General features: G+C 34.6%; 1 protein-coding gene across 3 annotated transcripts in view; it reads right to left on the bottom strand.

Moving 5' to 3' along the window:
- Positions 1 to 23,271, bottom strand: part of Ctnna3 (catenin (cadherin-associated protein), alpha 3) — a 1,502,556-nt gene that overhangs the window by 208,609 nt on the left and 1,270,676 nt on the right. The window lies entirely within an intron of this gene.

Genomic DNA, 23,271 nt, shown 5'->3' on the forward strand with positions numbered 1-23,271 from the left:
ATATATATATATATATATATATATATATAAACATGTAAGATGCAGCTAAAGCAAAGTCTATATAAAATGAATTGCTCAAAAGAAACAAACTACCAAACTGATCCTACAAAAGATGGAAATCTGAATAGATCTAGACAAAGTAGAAAAATTGAATTAACAATATATTTTTCTCTCTCAGAGAAATATTTAGGACTGGAGGTCTCCATGGGAGTTTAACAAAATTTTGGAAAATGTGAACATTTATCCTTGACAATCACTTCACATAATAAAATAAAATACTTTATTGTTCTTTAAGTCAGTACTATACAGGGTTGAAAAGGAGAGAAATATATCACAAGAAAGGAAAAATAGAGAACAATATTCGTTATGGATATACACAAAGAAGACTCAACAAAAATATTAGTTCACTGAATGTGGAAACAGGTTTTTTAAAAGGGAATGCATCATGCCAGATTGGAATTTATTCCACAAATGCAAGTCTGGTTCAACATCAATTGGTATATTTTACTATAATAACAAAGTGAACATACACATCTACACAAACATATACAAGGTCATCATGATAGATGCAGGAAAAAGTTTCTGACAAAAATTGCAAACAAAACTTGAAAATGATAAAAACTTCATAATGATAAAAATAGAAAAGAACTAAGTTTCATCCATCAGATATTAGCTAAGAATCACAGCATTATATTTAATGATGAAATCTGAGATAGTTCTCTAAGTTTTTGTACTAAAACAAGAAGAATCATTCCCACTAATTCTATTGAACATTTTTCTGAGGCTTCTAGCCATAGCAATTCAGCAAAAGAAAAAGAAATTATCCTAATGGGAAAGGAATAACTAAATTTATCTCCATTCTAATAAGGGATATTTTATTATAGAAAATCCATAAATACACACAAACTTAAGAATGCACGTACCCGCAGAAAATCAGACCTTATATCATATACAGCAGGGTTACGGGATGCAAGATCAATAAACAATAATAATTTTATTTGTACATATTAGCTATGATTGATCTAAAATGAAATTACAAGTTAATTATATTCACAGCATCTAAAGAATAAAATACTGGGTGAATTTAACGTAACAGTGTAAGAGGTCATAGTCCAAAACTGCAAAGCATCACTATATGAAATTAAAGAATATATAAATAAATAGAAAAAGTAGATTAGAAGACAATACTGTTAAAATATCAGAATCCCCCAAATTCATAAATGAATTCAGTTTGATGCCTATGTTGTCTAAAAATGTGATCAATATTTAATTTAAAAAAAACTCCTTACAATAGAAGACATATTGCCAAGAATGATGGGCAAGCGCGATCGAAGTGATAGGAAATAATTTCAGGGGGATTAGTGGTAGTGTTTACTTTCTCTGCTACATTTTTAAATCCCATCATTCCCTAGTGTTGGATCACCCTTCACTGATTATGGCATGTTATTCTTATGCACCTTATTCACCGTATCTGTCACCATGCAACTCCGACACTTCTCTGCATTGAGGCAGCCAAGGCAGAGCAACTGAAGACATTCAGGAAACAAGACTCCGAGCACCGTTTCCCAAAGTGGGAAGAATGATAGAAAAATACTGGGTTGAGTGAGGAGGAATATTCTTAGGGGGTTTAAAGGCCATGTGTCTTTTACTTTAGTAATTTCAAAAATTTTAAGCATTCGTCACATTTTTCCATCTCACCCTGTAACTTCTTTATTTTTTCCTATGGACTTTAAGTGTTTATTTTTAAATTCACAGAGATGAAGCCAACTCAGAATCGCAAAACATTCTTGAAAAGGAACAAAAATAGAAGACCTACATTTCAAGGTTTCAAAATGTTAGAATGGGCAACAGAGACGAAGACCAAGAGAAGCAGAGACACAGAGATGCCTTAGTGGGGTATAACTGGGAGTTCACAAACAAAATAATCCTTTCTATTATAGTCTATTGATTTTGAACAAATTTATGAATAGAAAAAGAGGGAAAGGTCTTTTTTACAAAAAGACTGTGGAGATGCAAACAAGTCTCCACATGCAAAGTGTGGCATTGAATCATTTCCACATATTATATATAAAATTTATCACATATCATATATAAAAATTAATTCAAAATTCAAGGCCTATATGTAAGAGCTAAAAGATCGCTCTGCTTTTTAAAGATATGCATGAATCCAGCTACCTTAAATTTGGCAATGGTTCCCAAGATGTGATACTAAGAGCATAAGCAACAAAAGCAATATATAGATAGATTGTATTTTACCAAAATTAACTTTTGCTCCTGACAGACACTATCAGTACTATGAAAAGATAACTCAGTTTTCCACAACATATCTGTAACATAGATCTGGCCAGTTACTTGTATCAGGAATTTATAAGGGATTATCTCACTTCTATATTAAAAATTCAAATAACCTAATAAAAATAGGCAGAGAGTTTGAATAGATATTCCTCCAAAGGGAACATTGGTTCAAGAAGTACATAAAAATGTGCTCAGTGTAGACTGGCTGCCTTACCTTCCTTGCATTTCCATGGTTTGTCCTTTAACCCAATTACTAGGTTCCTTTGTTCAGAAAGCCCACTCCATACAGAAACATGAAAGCCCGCTCACTACAGCAGCACGGTCATTCTTCTATTCACCTGCGATCTCGGCTGCTCAGTGCTTCCTAAGACAAGCCCTGCCTCCACATGTACTTCTTAGTGTAAGCTTTGCACTTTGCTTTTCTTTTTCTTACATTCTTATGACATCCATGTGCTCCTCTGTTCCTGCCACAGTCCCCTTGCTCTGATTCAGAGACATCTGAGCATTGTTTTCTAATTATACATCTATGTCTTATTTTCTGGCCAAGGGAAATATCTCTCCATTTTAGATAAGATTATCCATTTCCATGAGTAACAAAGACCTCAGAGTGATAAAATTCTGTCATGGTTTCTCCTGTAACCAGGTGCCAAGTATAGGTAGGGATTTGTTTTGAGGAAATCTGAGGTAACTTTTAGTTTTCTAAACTAATTTTAAATATCAGCACATCTGATAACCATTTTGGAAATCCCAAGAGTGTCAGCATTTTACCCCAGGAATCACATTTACCTTACCTTGGTGATTAAGAGAAGACTCAGGATTCCGAAGATTTGCCAAGAAGTATATAAATAAATCCCTTTGTAAATTAAAACATCTTCTGTTAACTTTTTATATCAATAATACTAAGTAATTCTAAATTCTGCTAAGCCAGTATTTCCAAATATGTCATGATTTTTGAGGAAAGATTTTCCTTCCATGTTCCAGCCATATTTTCACCTCTCCCCAACAAAGCTACATTGTATACACACATGGTGTACGTATCCTCCCAGGAGTTTAGTATGGCCTACGGGTTGGCTACATGTAGAAAACAGTTTACAGTAAATAGACAAGTTTTGCACATACTTACATATTCAGCAGACAAAGAGCCTTGAGGAAAATCTCTCCAAGTTCCAACTGCATTTTCACGTCCCAGTCATTTTAATTTGGTACAGAGCTGATAAGTGACTTCTCTAAGTTCATGATTACACACTCAGTGATTTTAGAGAATAACAATGCATAGTAATCACATGCAAATAAATTAAATTTACTTTTCCCAGAACTTTTATGATAAACACTGACATACATAATATGAACTGTAACACATGATCTGAACTCCGCATCCATTTCAAGTTTTACTAGCCTTATACTTTAAACTCCAGGCAAGCTAGCCTGCTTCTACTTCCTCAGGCATAATGTTCTGCTTTGTAGTTTACAGTACTTGCAATTTCTAGACTTTTCCTTGAAACAATTTTGTATTCCATAGCTTTATAAGTAAGTTTATTTTATATATGTATATATAAAATATATATACACATACCCTCTCTTCACTTCAAATGGTTATTGTCTCATTGAAATTATACTTGGTTTGTGTGATTACGGGATTCACTACACATCTCCTACCCTGGACCCTGGTTCCCTGAGAACAAGGACTGTATGTTCCTGTCTTTCATTCTATTTCCTGGATATAACGCAATGCCTGGCATATAGCAGGTGTTCAGTACTTTTTGCGAATAAAGTTGGTGAATAAATCAGAAAGGGACTTCTTTAAAAAATGAAGTGGTCAGTCTCCACTTGTCTACAATAATGAAAGGCATGGATGCTTCCAAGAGAAGCAGGAGAATGCAGCTTGAGAAGGACAAATGGTGAAGATATCTGGTCTCTGCTCTCAGGGAACAAATCTCTAGTAGAAGAAATATAATTAACCAAATAATCACATGATTCAAGTACAGCGCCATTCACAGAATAAAGCTAAGGTGGATTCTGGTCAGGAAAGACATTAGGGGAGAACGGTTCTGGTGCAGAGGATTATGAAAAGATCATGATTTGGGTAGAAGCCCGCAAGACTGTGGTGTCAGAAAACAAAAGGCTCGTCGTCTATTTTATGGGAAACGGAGGGTAAGGCGAATACTGAAAAGTACCCAGTGAACTCAGCACAATCAGTCACACACAGCCATGGTGAAAGTCGGTATGGTTGCTCAAGGAGTGGAAGCTATGCCCAATCAACAACCTGTAGACCTGAGACTGCACCACACACTGTGACAGAATTACCACGTCAGAAATGTTTCTGCAAATAAGCTGTACTGTCTAAAATCAGACATGAAACCGATAGAGGCTCTCATTATACTTCTATAGTAGTAATTAATTCAGTTATCCATATTACACAAACACTATCTTCATATACCATGGTGTGAAAGGACAAGGAACAGCAGGGTTTTTTCCCAAAGGTATGGTCACATGTACTGGACAGTCTTCAAATTTTTAATGATCAGTGTCAGCTATTGTGAGTGTGTGATGCTCACTAAAACCACCAAAAGGTGTGGACACAGAAGAGCTACAAGGCTAACTGTTTAGTACTCAAGAACATACATCTGTACCCAGCCAAACAGCACCTGGGTCATCTGTGAATATAATTATAATGAAACGCAATGTATCTTTTCTTTCAGGGATAGATGTTGTAGATTTAAATATGGTATATCTGGACACAGTGCCCTCAGGGACAGGCAGAGGAATTTCCAAAGATTGGCTATATAAATGTAGACAACAATTTTAACCTAAGAGCAATGAATTCAGAGGTCGTAGTGTTAGATTGCTCACGTGATGCAGGTGATACTTTTTAAAACAGTATAATTAACAGTTCCTTAGTGAAGTACACCAATAACTATGCTTAAATTTTCCTCAAAGCATTTGAAGTACCCAAAAGGGTAAATGTAAAATATAAACAAACTTACCATTTAATGGAATGTGTGTGTGTCCAGAATGCAAAACAGAAATGTGAAAAAGAACACCTACTATTTTTATTTCTCAGACTTACAATGTGTACATCTTATTTGCTTTCTTTCAGGAATAGGCCAGGAGACATGCCTCTGCCCTTTAGCTGATGATTTAGCTCAAGCCTAGTTATGCAACACCAGCACTGGAAGACTATGTTCCATAAGTTTACGTTGAAAGAGGGTTTTATCTTACCTGCTTGCCTAAAATAAAGGGAGTTCCTGAGTATATTCTGTTATCCATTGTTTCTAAGACATGGATTTTGCTGTAGTAGCAAAAATAATTCTGCTCTGTGAAGTATGACCAAATAACTCTTTCCTAAATGCTGTGTCTGCAAGTACGCTTAAAAATTATGTTAAATAATTTAGATAGACTTAGGTATACAAATGTCTAGTGTAGATGGAATATATCTAGCAAAACTAAAAGGAACTTGATCATGTTGCCCACAGCTAAAGGGAGCTGACAGATTTTACTGAAACTAGACCTCACTGGGAATAAAGAACACATTGAGAGCTTCCCTGTGGTATGTTCTAAAGATGAACCTCTATTTTCTCTCTAGGAAAAACAGCTGAAAAGAGACTTGTTAAGATTTTTCTATCAATCAGAAATTTCTATGATGCCATCTTACAGCTGCTATGCATTATATTACCAATGGCAAATAAATAATCAAAAATGTCAAAAAATAAAAATAAATTGCATATAGCACAAATTGTGAGCATTCTTTGACAATATTGATAAAGTGAAAATACTATTTACAGTATTTTTATAGATTACTGCACTTGTATTATTGTGCTCAAAGTGGGGAATGTGTGCATAAACCCATCTCAGTTGTCAATGTAGTAGCATCCATTCAGTGCTAAAAATGCACCAGGTGCTGTAGCACAAGCGAACCAGATGGTCCACCAGCTTCCACAGGCGAGAGCAAACATGGGCAACTCCTCGAACGCACTTTACTGTGTTTAGTTGTTTTCCTTTTCAGTTATAGAAAGCTGTCCGTGGGGGTAAGTATCTGTGCTGTCCAAGATACTGTGAAGTTAATAAAACCTTATCAATATCTCTACTCGTTTCTATTCATATGTTCTATCAGGGAAAAGATGTACACGGGATATTAACTGATTCTGAAACAAAGAATAATCTTGTTAGGTAAGCACATTAGACATTGCCGCAATTATTAACTGTAAATTAATGTTGTAAGGCGCTGCAGTTGGTGTGTGGATATATCTACCCGTAACTATTTCTTATCTATCTACACACACGTACACATATAAATACCATGACACACAGCTGTAGGATATTCTTAACAAGATTATTAGTGACCTCAGAATCATTCTAAATATTTCAAAGAAGAAATTATCTGAAAAAAAATCATATAAATATACAAAACCCTATACAATTATTGAGAAGATACCCATAATATATTATTAAATAACTAAAAGAAAGCGTGAGAAAGGCTTAGGAAGAAAATGTGCTAAAAATCTGGAAATTTGTACCAGGCCAACCAGATAACATAGATGAGAAAATTAGACACAGAAGCTGACCTTCTCCCCAAACGCAAAACTGGTGAGGCAGAGACGAGGTGTTCATACTTTATTGAGTGACCACAGCTCCAAGAAGAAAACAGGTAGTGAAGTTTTACCACGTTGGTCATGGCTTCAGGAAAGTACCGTGGTTGCTTGGCCACGAAGCGCATCTTTAAGACGTGTCCAGAACCTGCAGGGCTCAGAAATTGGAGAGAGGAAAGGGAGCACATCTATTTGCTAACTCCTTGTGCTCCCCTGCTTTTCAATTTCACGTTTTCATGGACTGCAGGCATAATTTGTTCAGTTTTAGGTTATAGCACCTGGTCTGCTGCGTAACTTCTGAGGATCCATACTCCATGCCCTGTTCCAGGGCACTTTACATGACTATAAAAGCAAGAGATTCAGAGGCTCTTCAGCTGTGCTTAGGGTGAGCATGGACATGAGCTGCTACAGCTTCTGCCACACAGAAAGAAGGGCTGGAGGCCCACCGAGGAAGTTTATCGCTCACGCTAAGGGCAGCGAAGACCGACAGTGATGCCAGAGGCTAACGTGGATTCAAATGGAGCTGCAAACAGAATAGTGCATTAACTAGTACTCAAAGGTGCACAGGACAGGTAAAGACTAGTAAATCACTGCAGATTATGAATTAAACATAACATATTAAGTAGGGCTAATTGTAAATGACACAGATCTCCAATAATGTGAATATAATAAGGAATGGTGGGATTTTTGTTTGTATGCTTGTTTGTTTGAGGCAGACTCTCACTAAATATTTTAGGCTGGTCTTCAGCTTACCATGTAGTCCACGGGGGACCTGAACTTATGATGATCCTCCTGCCTCAGCCTCCTAAGTGCTGGGATTACAGGTATGCACCAATGAATGGTGGGAATTACAGAAAAGAAAGAGGTCATGCTGCTAACCCAACTCTACAAAAATTCTATCTGCATAAATGTTGGTCTATGTTGCCAAACTTCCAATTTATCAAGATATAATTAGAAAGCTAGCTTCTTTTTCTTCTTCTTTGTTTGTTTTGTTTTTATTGCTTTGCAGCACTAGAGACTGAGCACAAGGTCTTTGCGCTGAGCTACATCCCCAGGCATTTTTAAATTCTTTTTTGAGACAAGGTCTTGTTAAGTCGTAAATATGTCTCAGGCATTTTAAGTCCACTTGAGGTCCAAGAAGTGGGGAAACAAAAGGCGAGACTGCTAATGACCTGAAAGAGTATTATTCCTTTTCCTAAAGGAAACACCAACTTCTTGTAGGCCTTTTGTCTTAAAGTTATAGAGCAATGTTTATCAATTTAAAAGAATAAATATTTTGGAAGATATGACTGGAAAAAGTACATATAAGTAAAATGTCCCTAAGAGGAAATAGTGAAATAAAAGCATTAATAAGAGGACTGTGTTAAGAGACAATTGAGTTTAGAATAAAGGTCCTGTCTTTGGAAATTCCCACAGAGAATCCCAGTTGTCTAGAATCTAAGTCCTGAAATGTTCTTTTGTTTTTCTTTTTCTTTCTTTCTTTCTTTTTTTTCTTTTTTTTTTTTTTTTTTTTTTTTTTTTTTTTTTTGGTAATGGGAATTGAACTGAGGACCTTGCACTTGCCAGGTAGGCACTTGTGCTAGTCCGGCCCCTAGTCCCGAAACTTTCTGAGGATTGGGAAAGCGAATTTTACTAGCTCTGCCTTTATGGTCCTCTCTAAAGATAATTAAGTTTCTTTTTATGTTTCGTTATTTAGAGACTCCTGAACCATTTATCAAATATTTCAAACTACATTTTTTTTCGAATTTTGTTCTCTTCAGTTTGTGCACATTTTAAAGGCATTCTTCATGAGATTTGGACAAAAAGCAAAGCTAGAGCTGCCTATAATCTGTTGTCTACAGCCATTTGTGAATGGTAATTCACGGAAATTTGACTGTAAGCTTACAATCAAATTTACTTGGCTGATCAATGTCACTTTGGTAGTAAAACCAGATAAAAAGAAAACAACAAAAAAATCATAGATATATACCACTTACAAACAGGGTTAAAATTAAATAAAATACTACTAGGAAATCTGCTAGAGTATAAATAATAATGATATTCCTAGGAATACAAAACTGTTCAAATCAATAAATTAAAATTTTCATATTCTTTCCAACAACAGTCAATAAAATTAAATTAATTAATAATGAAAAGCAGCACTTATGAAATGGAAGAAGTCTTCTTAATCTAATTCAAATTATCTCCTAAAACTCTATAGAATACAGTACATATAAATAGATGTATGTATACAAATTCTAGAGTTCTGTGAGGTCTTTAATCTACTGTACTATCTTTCTTTCTTTAGTGAAAGACTACTGTACTATCTTTCTTTCTTTAGTGAAATAGGTGATAATGCTTCTGTCTTATTCTTCCTTCTGAAGATTTCACAGAAATGTGCATTGGTTCATCTGGGCTTCCGGAAATTGAGGTGATCGAGTAGTTTTTCCAGCTGCTCCTGATAGAAGAGTGTGCATACAGCACATAAAGATCAGATCTTCCTTCTGTCTTCCCAATAAAACTTCCCTTTTTGCTGAAATATTGCTTCCCCCTCAGGAATAACGCTCCATGCTGCTCACGTGACTCCTTACTTTATCGTCGAGCCTGAATTTCCAAGTTGGCACTGTGTATTTGGCTTTTCTTTTTACAGGAAAGGGGATTCTAAGGTAATTGTACCCTGACAAATTAATTAGCATGAAGTCAATGGAAGCAGCGCTGCTTTGCAGGGCTAGTTTCAAATAAAAATTCAAAGTCCAGCTTATTGAACACAGTACAAAGTTCATATTAAACTATTTGAAGCTAATATTAAGAAATGCCAACTACCCAGATTAATATACTTTCTTTTTGGTAGCTGACCATATAATTATAACATATATATGTAAATTACATAGTATATTTTTTATATATATAAATAGTTATAGGTATAATTTTAGCTACACAAAGTAATCCCTTCATATACTTGTGTAGAATTTTCAAAATAGTCTCCATATAAAAAACATTTTAATGAGTCTAGAACTACAATACTAGTCTGAGTGCTATGTATTTATGGTCTCTGAATTTTAAATTTTATCCTGCCTACTTTTTAATACCCAATAACTATCAATATATACTGTGTCTTGTACTTCAAACTAATTAATTGCTTTTAAACTGAATTCCCATGGTTCTATAATTAACAGGCAGAAAGATTCAGGAAGAAAAGTGTTATGGGCTTATTTAAACTCTTTTATACAAATTTTACGTGCTGTAGATCTGCTCAAAAGTACACATATATTTGTATATAGAAAGATAGCTGGGATAACTGTACTGCTGATGTCTGGTGGTTTATTGAAAGGAACACAATGCTTAATTTTTTTATATATTTGATGAATTTTGCATGCCTATATCTGGTAATCTGAGCAACTTATGCAAAAACAACAATATGCAATATAACAACCATGGACGAATTCCTACCATCCTGTCTAGTGAAACTCTGTATTGCCTCTAAGGATTTTTTTAAATTATTATTTTCTTATTCTCTTTAATGGTTTGATCAATCTTCCATTCTTACATCTGGTAATCTGAGCAACTTCATTAAAGATAACAATATGTAATATAATAACTACTGTTCATCCCTATCATTTGGTTTGAAACCCCATATCATTTTTATTGTCCTTGCTTTGTTTTGTTTTTATTTTGCTATTGTTCTTTCCTTTACTATTCTTTTTAAAATGAAAAAAAGGTATACAGGTACACAGAAACACACATTCATCTTGTCTTGGAGACAGTCCAGCCAGGAATGTTTCCAAGAAGTGGTTTCATAGTTAAAAAGAAGATATCACACAAACAGTTTAAGAACGAATGAATAGGTGTTTCACATCCTTTTTCCCAGTTAGGACAAACAGGAAGGCAAGAAAATAATCAAAAGCAAAGAATAATCAAGGTCCACAGAATGAACTATTCCAAAAGCATGAACCAGAGTAACATAACATGTAACCATCTGACCACCAGTTTTGCAAGGGTTATGGATGTTTCAAGATAGGAACAGAGCTTTTAAATGCACTCAAGTGGTTTGGATAAATACTGGCAGTTTGGAATGATAATTTAAGCTCTGCAATGAAGTTCAACAAGAAATATGGATGAGTCCATCACAACGACTGGACTTCTCTTCAGAATTGCATTGCAAATGTATCCAATAAAATTTTCTTGGCTTAATTTCTAATTTATGGCCATGGGCAGTCTCTTTATATTTCTGCTCAACCCTCCAGTTTCTGAAATATGCATATCAACCACATTCCTGTGGTTATAGTATTTTACTGAAATCTTATTGTATTAAGCATTACTCAGCATATAAAAGCTAACTTAATAGCTGAAGCTTAGGAAGTATTTTGTTATAAGGCAAATTGGTTTAGGCTGAAGTTTGTAGAAAACTTTTCACATATAATGATTCTAAAAAGTCAAAATTAGCCTATCTTCCTCAGGACTCCAGGATTTAGAGTTTCTCTGATCCACTGTTACAGACAGCTTTGGAGCCAATGTTGCCAGCCGATATGACACATCAGAGCTCAGTTTCTTTAGCTTTAACTGTTTAAAGAAACAACTCTTTTTTTAACATTTATCACACGTCTGACTTTAAAATGTAGAACTTGTCACTCAATATTTCTCTGTCTCCAAAATCTATAATCGTCCAAAGTGACATAAATGTAATTCTCATTAAGCTATTACATTGCCACGTCCTCATCAACACACCTATGTCTCTTATTTCTTTGTGTCATTTATCTTTATTTCTGACTACACAATATGCTCTAATCAAACCTATAGTCCCTTTAGCTGTGTCATCACTGGCTTTGTGAATTGTGCCTTTCGAAATCTCTCTTTCAGTTTTTTTTTTTTTTTTAATTTCTTGAAATATAATCAAGGTAACAGCATGCCCTTAGTTGGTCTTTTATATTCGGCACACACGTTCTTAACAAATATCAGTGTCTCTCTCATGAAGACAGCAGCCTTCTTTAAAAAGATATTCTGGGTGTGTTCTAACGAAAACACCCACTGCTAAACACAAGGACATGATTCAGGTCTCAATTAACAATAGAAATAGATGAGCTCAGGGTTTTTGCTTCTTTCGTTTTTTAATTTTAAAAATAAAAGGAGGAAAACATTAACAGACAGACAATATCTTTCCATTTTGTCACTATCACTATTCCAATTTTTCTGAGTTGCTGATATTTAATCCAGAATTATAAAAGCCAGGTGTGGCGGCCCACACCTGTAATCCCAGCACTTGGGAGGCAGAGGCAGGAGAATCCTCAAAAGTTTGAGGCCATCCTGAGCTACATAGTGAGCTCAAGCCCAGCCCGAGCTGCATAGCAAGACCCTGTCTTGAAAAAAAAAAAAATATTAGCAGAACTATTCTGAACATTCCTTCAGTGTTAAAAGTTGTTACAAAATGCATAACTTTCCCCTTGCAAATTTCAATGTTTAATTTCATTCAGGGAATTTTAGCCACTGGTATATCTTTTTCATTTTGTGCTGGTTTTAAAGTGAATCCTCTACAAACCTATACTGCCATCTCTTCCATAAACCAAACTCCCACTTGTATTTTCTAACTCAGATGTTGCTAGAAGACTTCAGTCGTGCGATGTTGATTCCGTCACCTATTGTCTCCGTAGTGTAAAGTATTTATTACTTAAAAATCTTTGCTGCCCTCCATTAAAATCTGTATCTTTTATTTTTGCAGTGCTTGCTTGATTTTTCTTCCAAATGCTGCAGATGAACAATAACAAGTTATCCAACCATTTAATCTTCATACTTCTTTTATAGTAACCCTCCACTTTTGATCAAAGAATTTATTTCAAAATTTTAAACAACTGTTCAAAATTTAAGTATTCACTTTTCTTTATTTAAATGTCAAACATCCTAACTAGTCTGGATTTCATAGTTCTATACCTTCTGCTCTTGATCCCCATAAGTTCTTACTTTCCCCAGATTTAGTCATCAAACTCTTTTATATTTTTGGTTAAACTACGGATATCTTTCAAATTTTGCTCGATTTTTCTTTAACTCAAACCCTGTGAGATTTCTTTCTTGCCCTGCGGAACCTCTGACTCTTTCATCATATTCTTTTTCTTTGCTCACGTTTTCTGTGAATACATCTCAAGGGAACCCTCCTGATCATGCTAGCAAAATTATACATTCTCTGAAGTTGGAGCCAAATTATAGTAATGAATCGTGCACCAAGGGTACATTAGTGTTTATATACCCCTAACGGTATCTGATTCAGTAAGGTTTCTGACTTCCAGTATGGGCTTCTTTGGCACATTTTAATAGACATGCTGGTTACACCTAATAAGACAAATCATTCAGAATTACAAGCTCAAATTTAGACTTTTGACCAGGATAAACCCTATAGACCCTATAGATCTACCTCCATCACTCTTTCTTACATGGATGTCCATTATCCTCATTCTTTTTCAACATAGTACTTGAAATTTAGCAACAACAATTAGGCAAGAAAAAGAAATAAAAGGATATGTATAGAAAAGGAACAATTCAAATTATCATTATTTGCAGATGACATGATCCTCTACATAAAAGAATCCTCAAATTCAGAAAAGACTTATAATTAATAACCAGATTCAATAGCATAGCCAGTTACAAAATTAATCCACAAATATCCACAGAGTTCTCTTGTACAGTAATAATTAACCCATTGAGAAAGAACTTATGAAAAAATACCATGAACAGGAGAACCAAGAAAAATGAAATACTTACAAATTATCCTAAATAAGGAAGTGGAAGACCTCTATAGTGAAAGCTGTGACCCTTTGGACAAGGTAATTAAAGAGGAAACCAGAAAATGGAAAAATATCCCCATTCCTGAATAAATAGAACTGATATAGTCAAATTGACTATACTTTCAAAACTGATATATAGATTTGATGCAATCCTAATAAAAATACCAATGGGATTCTTCAGAGAACTGGAGAAAACAACCCTAAAGTTCATATGGAACTGGAAGAGACCCAGAATAGCACAGGAAATCCTAGCCAACAGGAGCAAAGAACTAGGCATCTCAATCCTGCACTTGAAGAAGTGTTACAAAGCTACTGTCATAACAACAGCCTAGCACTGGCATAAAAGCCGACATCAACGACACAGGAGAGGTTTCAGAAACAGCCCCAAGAGCATTCAACTACTTGATCTTTCACAGAGGCACCAAAGACATACACTGCAGGAATGAGAGCCTTTTAAAAACACAGTGGTGGGAAAACTGCCAATCCCCATGCAGATGAAATCTCGACCTATATCTGTCACCATGAACTAAACTAAAATAGAAGTGGATCAAAGATTTAAATTTTAAAGCAGAAACAATCTGCCAGAAAATAAAATAGGCAAAACTCTTGAAGAAATACATACGCAAGAACTTTCAGAACAGAATTCCAACGGCACATGAAGTACTACTGAGAATCAACAATTGGAATCATATCACGTTAAAACTTCTTTGCACAGCAGAAGAAACAACCTATAGAGTGTAAAGAAAATCTACTGAATGGGAAAAATTCTGTAGGCTATTCCTCAAACAGAGGACTAATACCTGGACTAATACAGAGGACTAAAATACAGGAAGGTCTGAAAAATATTAGGCCCCTCAAAATGAAAAAATCCACTAAAATGGGCAACTGAAATGGATAGTCATTTCACAGAAATAGAAAAGTAAAAATGGCTCATACATCTATCTGGTTGTTATAAAAAATGCAGTTAAAATAACACTGAAATTTCCTCTGACCTCGGAAAAAATAGCCATCATCAAGAAATCAAATAATAACAAATGCCAGCAAGATTTTACAGGAAAAGGAACCCGTCTACACTGTTGGAAGGAATGTGTACCAGTAAAACTACTATGGAAGTCAGGATGGAGATTCTTCAGAAAACTGTAACTAGAAATGCCATTCAGTCCAGCTTTTAATCTTTCCAAAAGATTAAAAGACATTATACTACAGTGACACATGCATAGCCCTGTTTATAGAAGCTCGGTTCATGATAGCTAAATTTTGGGAATGACCTATGTATACATAAACAAGTATGTGGAAAAACTTTGGTATTTCAATACAATGGCACATTGCTCTACCACAGAGTAGGATAAATGTGAGTCATTTGTAGGAAATGGATACGCCTTGAGACCGTAAAGTTAGGTGAAATAAGTCAGACACACAAGATTCAATATCACATGGTTCCTTTGATATGAGAAAGAAAAATTATAAATAAAGGATAAATAATAGGAAACAGGGAGAAAGATCTTTATCACATTTGAAGGAGGAGGGCTGGGGATTTAGCTCAGAGGCACAGTGCCTGCTTGGCAAGCACAAGGTCATGAGTTTGATTCCCGGTACCGGAAAAAAAAAAAAAAAAAAAAAAAAAAAACAAATTTGAAGGAGGTTGAGAGCTGAATGGAGGGAGGGTGTGATAAGAATTGAAAAAAGGAATTAAGATGTGTTATGTGTGTGTACCAACTCCACATAGGGAAAGTCAACCTCATGTACTGCAAGCAGGTGCTAATAGAAAAATATGAAAAACTGGAAAATCCACCGAATGCTGAAAAATAGGCACTATTGCTATGCTCTGAAAGATCAGTAGAATATTTCAGAATAGAGAGAGGAATTACAGTGACACTGGCTGAATTAATAAAGAATTGCTCAAAATTCCTACATAAGAACAATACAAAGACAAAATGAATCTGAATTATAAAATTCACAAAGTTGCAAATATGAAGTAACAATAGCAAATAATGTTTTAAAATGCTGTTGTGTTTCAGAAGATATGACAAAATTTTCAAGTAGTGAGAAGTCCAGATATTTAAGTGATTTCCTTCAGTTTTTCGGACATTCTGAGGAATGACAAAATAAGCTTATTTATAGGAAAAAAATACTCACTGGAGTAAGGTAGAATAATCTTAGAGGACATAGAAAGCGGTAATAGTTGTAAAGTATACATAACCTTAAGTACTGAGATTTCACCAGAGAAGGCAGCTCTGGTTTCAGATATTATTTTTGGAATTAATTTTTTCCTCAAACAAATGTGAAAATTTAAAAGTAGTCAATGTGTAAAATTACCGAATTTTGCTTATGCATCTCAAAAAAGTTTGAACATCTAAGATATCCAGGAATAATAGGATGTGTCCAGTTAAATTTGAATTTTAGATGATCAAAACTTTTGTTACGTGTTCATGTAATTATTAATTACCTGAAATTTAAATGAAAACTGGGGGTTTCTATTTCAATTTGTTAAATCTAACTACCTATAGAAATTTAGCTGGTAAATGTTAGTAATTTAATTACCAGCTATTGATTTCTCTAATGTTTGTAAAGGCTTTGCATTCTACGAAAGAGAACATATCTCACATTTAATACTATGTCCAGGTGTGTAAAACGCTGCATTTTATGCAGAAATTTAGAGGTGGACTATATTCAACGTTGTAGACTCATCTTCATTTTGTATTAAAGCTGAGAAGTGTTAGGAAATTATGCCTATTATTAATCGTCACATATCAAAGGCTTTTCGAAGAGTAAATTCTTGTAAAACAATTGTTTAAAATGAAAGTACAGAAATGAACCACTCACAAGGCTCCATCCCTCCATTGCTCAGCTTTTGTAAATATCAATCAAGTTTTCTTTAACTGACAATGAAACAAGGTGACTGACATTAGCAGTCAAAATGTCGAAATTTTTTATTCATTCCTTCATTCTTTCTCTCTCATTCCCTTCCTCTCACTCTCTCTCTCTATTTCTCTCTTTCTCTCACTCTTTCTCTCTCTCTCTGTCTCTCACTCTCCTGCGCTCTTGCTCCCTCCCCCTTCCTCATTCCTCCTTTCTTGTTGGAGTAAAGCTATGTAGCAAACATAACCACCAGCAGAGTAGAGACAACATACAGAATGGAAAAATAACACAAAAATGTTAGACCACCTCAAATTTAAAAAGCCAGTCCAAAAATAGTCATCTGAAATGAGCAGACATTTCTCACATGAAGAATTATACATGGCTAATAAGTTCAAGAAATGTTCAACATTGCTGGCCATTTGAGAAAAGCAAATGATCTAAATGCCTTAGGAACAAAAAGACATAAAACTTGAATTAATCTCCTTTACTTTATGCATTAAAGAACTAAAAGGTAATGTAACCAGAAGAGGACTTCCCTGATCAAAACCTTTCCAAAGCTCTGTGTTTACTGTAAGATAAACTTTGCAAAGCCTCACTATGCTGTAAATGTTCTCTAAGATTCTATTCCAGTCTCCCTGTCCATGTTTGAGCCTTCTCATCACAGCAACTGCTGAGCCACGGTAGCTAAAACTGGTTCCGATATGCTCTTAGTGCCTCCGAAGGTGACCACTTACTCCCTTCTACTCTCATTTATTAATGCTTGTATTATAGTATTTTTGGCACCGTGAAATGTATCAGTTTAAATGTCTGTGTCTTCCTCAGTCTGAATTATGAGAGTGTAGGAACACAGTTTATTCTTGCTGGAATTACTCATCAGTATTCAAGGGGTAAGGCTTGCACCTGGGCACCCAAGAAAAAGCCAAAAAGCCTTTGAAAAATGAAGAAACATATTCCATAATTAATGGCATAAAGGAGGCTAGAAATTAAGTGCTGTGTTTTCTCCTATCAATCCATTGAATTGAGCTGAGGATTTGTCAATATTAATGAAAAACTGAGTAATTATTTTGAGATGAAATTTGTCTTAAAAAAAAGCATCAGCATTCTCTGAAGCACATAGATTTGATGAAAATCCACTTCAGAATCTTCACATTTTTTAGGACCCACGGTCCTGACAAATAGTTAAATTTGCTTTTATGTTTAGCATGATTTGGGACATGAATATTTATTTCATATCTCATTGTGTATAATTTCTACAGTATTAAATTCAGGATTGGTATTTTTTCATTTATCCATATACACACTATTTTGGAAACTGTGTATTAAGCAGCGCTTGGGAGATTATTCTGGGAGTCTGAATGCCTTCAATTATGTTGCTTGTATAACTAAACATACTGATTTTTCAACTCCTAAATTAGAAATGGATTGCTAATAAATACATGAGAAAATGTTCAACATCATTAGTCATTCGAGAAATGGAAATTAAAACATTGAGATTTCATCTCACCCCAGTAAGAATGGCTGGCATTAAGAAATCAAGCAAAAATTAATGCTGGTGAGGCTGTGGAGAAATAGGAACTCTTCTCCACTGCTGGTGGGAATGCAGACTGGTGAAACCACTGTGGAAATCAGTTTGGAGATGCCTCCACAAACTAGGTCTAGAGGTCCCATTCAAACCCAGCTATTCCCCTTCCGGGTATTTTCCCAGAAGATCTGAAAACATCATATCATAGTGATATATGTGCACCCATGTTCATAGCAGCACAATTTATAATTGCTAAATTGTAGAAGCAACCCAAATTTCCATCCACTGAGGACTGGATAAAAAAACTGTGGAACTTTTATATGATGGAATATTACTCAGCTATAAAGAAAGATAAATTCGAGGCTTTCATAAGTAAATGGTCACAACTAGAGACCATACTCATAAGTGAAATAAATCAGACCTTCATGTGTAAGCATCGTACTGTCTCACTAGTGTAAGACCTGAAAGAGTAAATAAAAACTAGGAGGTATGATAGACATTGTGAAATGAAAGGAAAATGCTCAAAAGTAAATGGCAACTGGGGTGTGGGAAAAGAGAAATGAAAGAAGGGGAAATTATGTAAGTATGTATATACAAGATAGCTGATATAGTTGTACTACTGTCTTCTATTGCTCTACAGAAAGGAACAGTTAATAATTACTTGTTTGATGAGTCTTGTATATCTCTATTTCTTTTCCTGAGAAACTACTTTGAAGTTATCAATAAGTAATACAACAAGCATGGTTAATTTCCTACAAATTTGTCTATAACTCTGTTTTATTTGTACTATTCTTATGCTATTTTGTAAATGGATGTCTGTCTGTTAATATGTTTTCCTTCTTTCATTTTTTAAAATAAAAAAAAGAAATGGATTGGTGGAATGTAACTTGCATGAAAACTATTACCCACCCATGTATTCAATGTGGGGGATAGAAAAAAATCCACATTTGACATGAGAGTCAGAAATTGGGAAATGATTACACATACAACTTCTCCTTGTAAATACACTCAAAACAAAGTTGTAAATTGATAAATATGTAGTAGTTGATAGAAAATGAAATCTTCTTTATTATTCTAATAATTCACTGAAACCCAATTTTTTAATAGATATAAAATAATAAATTTGCCTACATGGCCTGTTACCATGTGTAGATGCATTATTAATATGTATATATTTTAAGAGTCCTTTTAAAAATTAACATTAAAGAACAAAGTGATATAAAATTGGGGATTGTTTTTAAAAATACAAGAAGTCATCATGTATTTGCCATTTATCAAGTATTAATTATGTACAAGGCATGAAACTATTAACATTATGTTAATTTATATCTCATTACTAACCAGAATATCAGTAATACTATTACCTTCTAATTTTATAAAAAGAAGCAAAAATAGACAGAATATACTCATCTATAAAAGAAGGATAATTCATAATTATTACTTAGAAATAGAAATTTAGTCATTTTCCATGTGTACTCTCAATTACTTTATTTTGATTATTATGCTTTAAGGATATTTAATGAAGTCTGGCTTAGGCAAATTACAGAGGCCACCTTTATGAGTTCAAAAGAAAAATATAAAAGTGTATAACATCAATTTAGGTACTAGGATGTTATCTCAAAATTGTTAACTATTGGAGTTAATATTAAATGATATTAAACATTTAAAAAGTAATCTTATCGAAAAGTAAGAAGACACCTTGGAGAGCTAATTACTTTTACAAAAAACTGAGTTTGTAGGAATGAACTAGCAACATCTGTGAAGTAAGCTTTACATTACCATGATTCTCAGGTGATTATTTGAAACACAATTATGTCCACTAGAAAATCACGTTAGATGATTCAGAGCCTGAAGGAGGATGACACTGCTAAGGTCGTTAGACATAAAGGAAGAGTGCAAATAAATGTGTTTCATGCAATGTCCACAAACAAGATAATGTGTTTAAATGACTTGTACCAGAAATACACATTTATTCTATTAAAGAATATGTTGGTATTTGGTAATGCCATCTGTACTCTTTAAATGTTTTTACTGTTAAACAGACCAACTGAATGAATTGAAATGTTAATTTGCATTATGGTTTCATTAATATTGTTTCTTATTTATCAGAATGTTTCACAATCCAACTTCTACATGTAGCAAGGAAAAACTCAGACTCATCACCTCTCCACTTCCAAAGGGCTATGCTTTTAACTGCTGTCTACTAAATATATATGTTCACCTCCTGTTCTCTATAAACTTTTGAATATAATCATTAAAATAAGATTGTAGCTTGACTGTATTTGGTAGTCAGTAGACTATATTGGAAGTCTTTTGTTTTTAGGTGCTGGGGCTTGAGCTCTGTTTTTTTATACCATTTAAAGTCAGTCTCTTGGCAGATGAAAGATGAAAGAATGTGCATTTCTTTTGCATCACAGTTGTCAAGTACTTACACTTTCAGTTACTGTGCACACTGTATTTCTGTGAGTGTAAATAAATACAGTCTAAGCACAATTCACCTTAACAGAGAAAAATTAGCGGACAACACAATAAGAATAAATACTATGATAAGCTATTTTTATTCATCATTTAAATTATTATCTAACATAGATTGGCTTTAAAAAGCATACTATTTGATTACTGACTCATACCATAATTACGTGACATTCTTGAGAATTTATCCATTGTATTTCATAAAATAAAACATCAATGGATAAGTGCTCCAAGGAAGAGATATTTGGCTGTGTAAGGTTGCTACATTCTCGTGATGCTCCATTAACAGACAAAGTGTTTCTATTTCTCAAAGAAGAACATTAGCAAACACAGACCATGCGGTTTCTCCATGTTTCAGATATCTGACACTTCTATTGCTTTTCCTAGTGTCAAGTCACTTTAGCTTTATTCCTTGTTCTTGGATTATTCCCAGCCTCAAAAATCCCATTGTCTTCATGGACCATCAGTTCAAGTATCTATTTTCCCAATAACAATCCCAATAGCTTAAGAAATGTGAAGCAAATTATAGTCCAGGTAAGAAATGAGTTGGACAAAAAGCTTACTCGTAGCTCCTAAATGCTGTTAATTCCTTCCTAATACACAAATTTTATTTTTAGAAAGAACGGGACTTTTGGTGATCCTGTGAGTCTCATCATGGCATTTTGCTCATTTAAGTGGAAAGGGTACTGCAATGTCAAAACTATTATTTTTCAAGTAATTTTCTACCTGATTTATTTATTGAAATTAATAAAAAGTTTCTTTTGTTGTAGTCAAAGCAGCTGAAACAGCAAAATTCGCAGCAGGCACGATGGTGTAATTTGTGATTGCCAACACAATACTTTTCCAACTCACAATCAACTACTCTGTCTGTGTCAGTGAACTGCTTTATGAGGTTTCATGAGAAAATGTGGAGAAAGCATATCAAAAACATTAATATCAGAGCTCAATTTTCCAACCCACTTATAGTTTCAAGATTCCTAGGCGGTAGATGAGACTCAGGCAAAGGTGAGAAACGGCTAATGATCTTGGTTTCTCATCTCTAGTGGAAGAACTAGTAGACAGATGGAGAGGAAGACTGCACGGGATTTAGTAATTCTGTAGCTACTCAAAAGTGGGAAAGAAAAATGAAAAGTATTTTAAATCAGCCATTGCTTTTTCTCTTTTTATATTCACAGGAAATAGACTGCGAAGAGAGAAGACAACTTTAAAAGATATAGAACTAGTAGGAACATTCCTAGACTGATAATGTTCCAAAACAGCATGGTAAATCTTAACTAAATTATAATTGCAACTAAACAGTAATCATTAAAATCAATACGATTCACATAGTACTATGCAGTTACCATACCCATGACATGTGTGCTAACATCTTTATCAAATACATGAAAAAAGTCTTTTCAGAGTGTTTTACAAAAGAAAATTGACATACTTTGAAGACAGTTAAAAAACAAAGATGTGTAAAGAAATGGTAAACCAATAGAAAGAAGGGTCATTTTATTTCATATTGAAAAGCAACATTCCATGTACTTTTAATACTATTACTTATACAGTTCTACAGGAATATATAATTGAATGTTACAACCACGCCGTCACTCACCCCCACACACACTCACTCCCACCTTCACTTCACCCACTCCACCTTCCCATACAGATAGCACTTCTTTAATAATATGAGTATTTCTCCCTCCAAGTCACCCAAGAAATCAACACCCAGGGAATCTGGAAGAGGCAGTGTTCGTCTCTCTCATTTCAGTTTCTACCAGTGCTTCCCACCAAAACCACCCTAAGAACAACCAGTCTAAGTACAACTACATTTCATGCAGCACATGCTTACTTCTAAAGAGCTCTCCAGCTTCATGTGTATTCTAGCAAGAGGGCCATCTCTACACTGCCACTTAGAAGCTCCCATCCATTACTAAATCTGCTATTTTTCCAGTTATAATCATAACATAAGTTTTGCTCTTAGTCATGCACTTATTCACTTAATAAGCATGTAAAGGGTCTACTTAATAGCAGGCCTTGTTCTAAGATTTGAGACTATAATCTGGAAAAAAGACAAAAATTCTTACTCTCTTAGAAGCATAAGTCAATGAGGGGAAATGAACTAAAATGAATAAATAAGTGATATAAAATTACAGAAACCTAAGAAAAAGGAAGAAGAGAGTGTGGGATGCGAGTCAGCTACACCTTAGGACTTTACAACAGGTTTTCCTGATTAAGCGGCAGTTGGAAGAGGGATGATGAGGGGACTGTGGGAGCGGGCAGCGTGGCCAGAGCTGGGATGTCCATGAAAATGCTCCTTCAAAGGCAGTGTTCAAAAACCTGCAATGGAAGCCGATGTGGAGAAGGGGACGGATGAAACAAGGTAATGTAGGAGATGCAGACAGAGACTGCAAACGTGGAGAGAAATACCATGCTTGAAAGTCGTGAAAAACGACAGGAGTCAGGGTTAAGCTGTTTTGTATATTTTCTTAAATAAGCTAGGTTAGAAATAAAAGATTGATATATATATATATATATATATATATATATATGTTCTACCAGACTTTATGCACATTTGTGTTATTCAGTATTGCACATTTCAGCCTATTCTCCTTTTCACTCTATGTAATTTTCATTAGCATACGTCTGGGAAATACACTTGTCATAGGGAATGAGTATCTGTACATATCAAATTTGATCAGTTTTCTTCTTCTTCCCTTCCCCCACCAAACAACTCATGTGAAGGTAAAAGAAATAGAGACAGAGGCAGAGAAAGAAACATGTAGTAGCTGAAAACATTTTACTC

Source organism: Chinchilla lanigera, unplaced genomic scaffold, assembly GCF_000276665.1.
Source record: "Chinchilla lanigera isolate Chin_1 unplaced genomic scaffold, ChiLan1.0 scaffold00024, whole genome shotgun sequence".
Classification (NCBI taxonomy): Eukaryota; Metazoa; Chordata; class Mammalia; order Rodentia; family Chinchillidae; genus Chinchilla; species Chinchilla lanigera.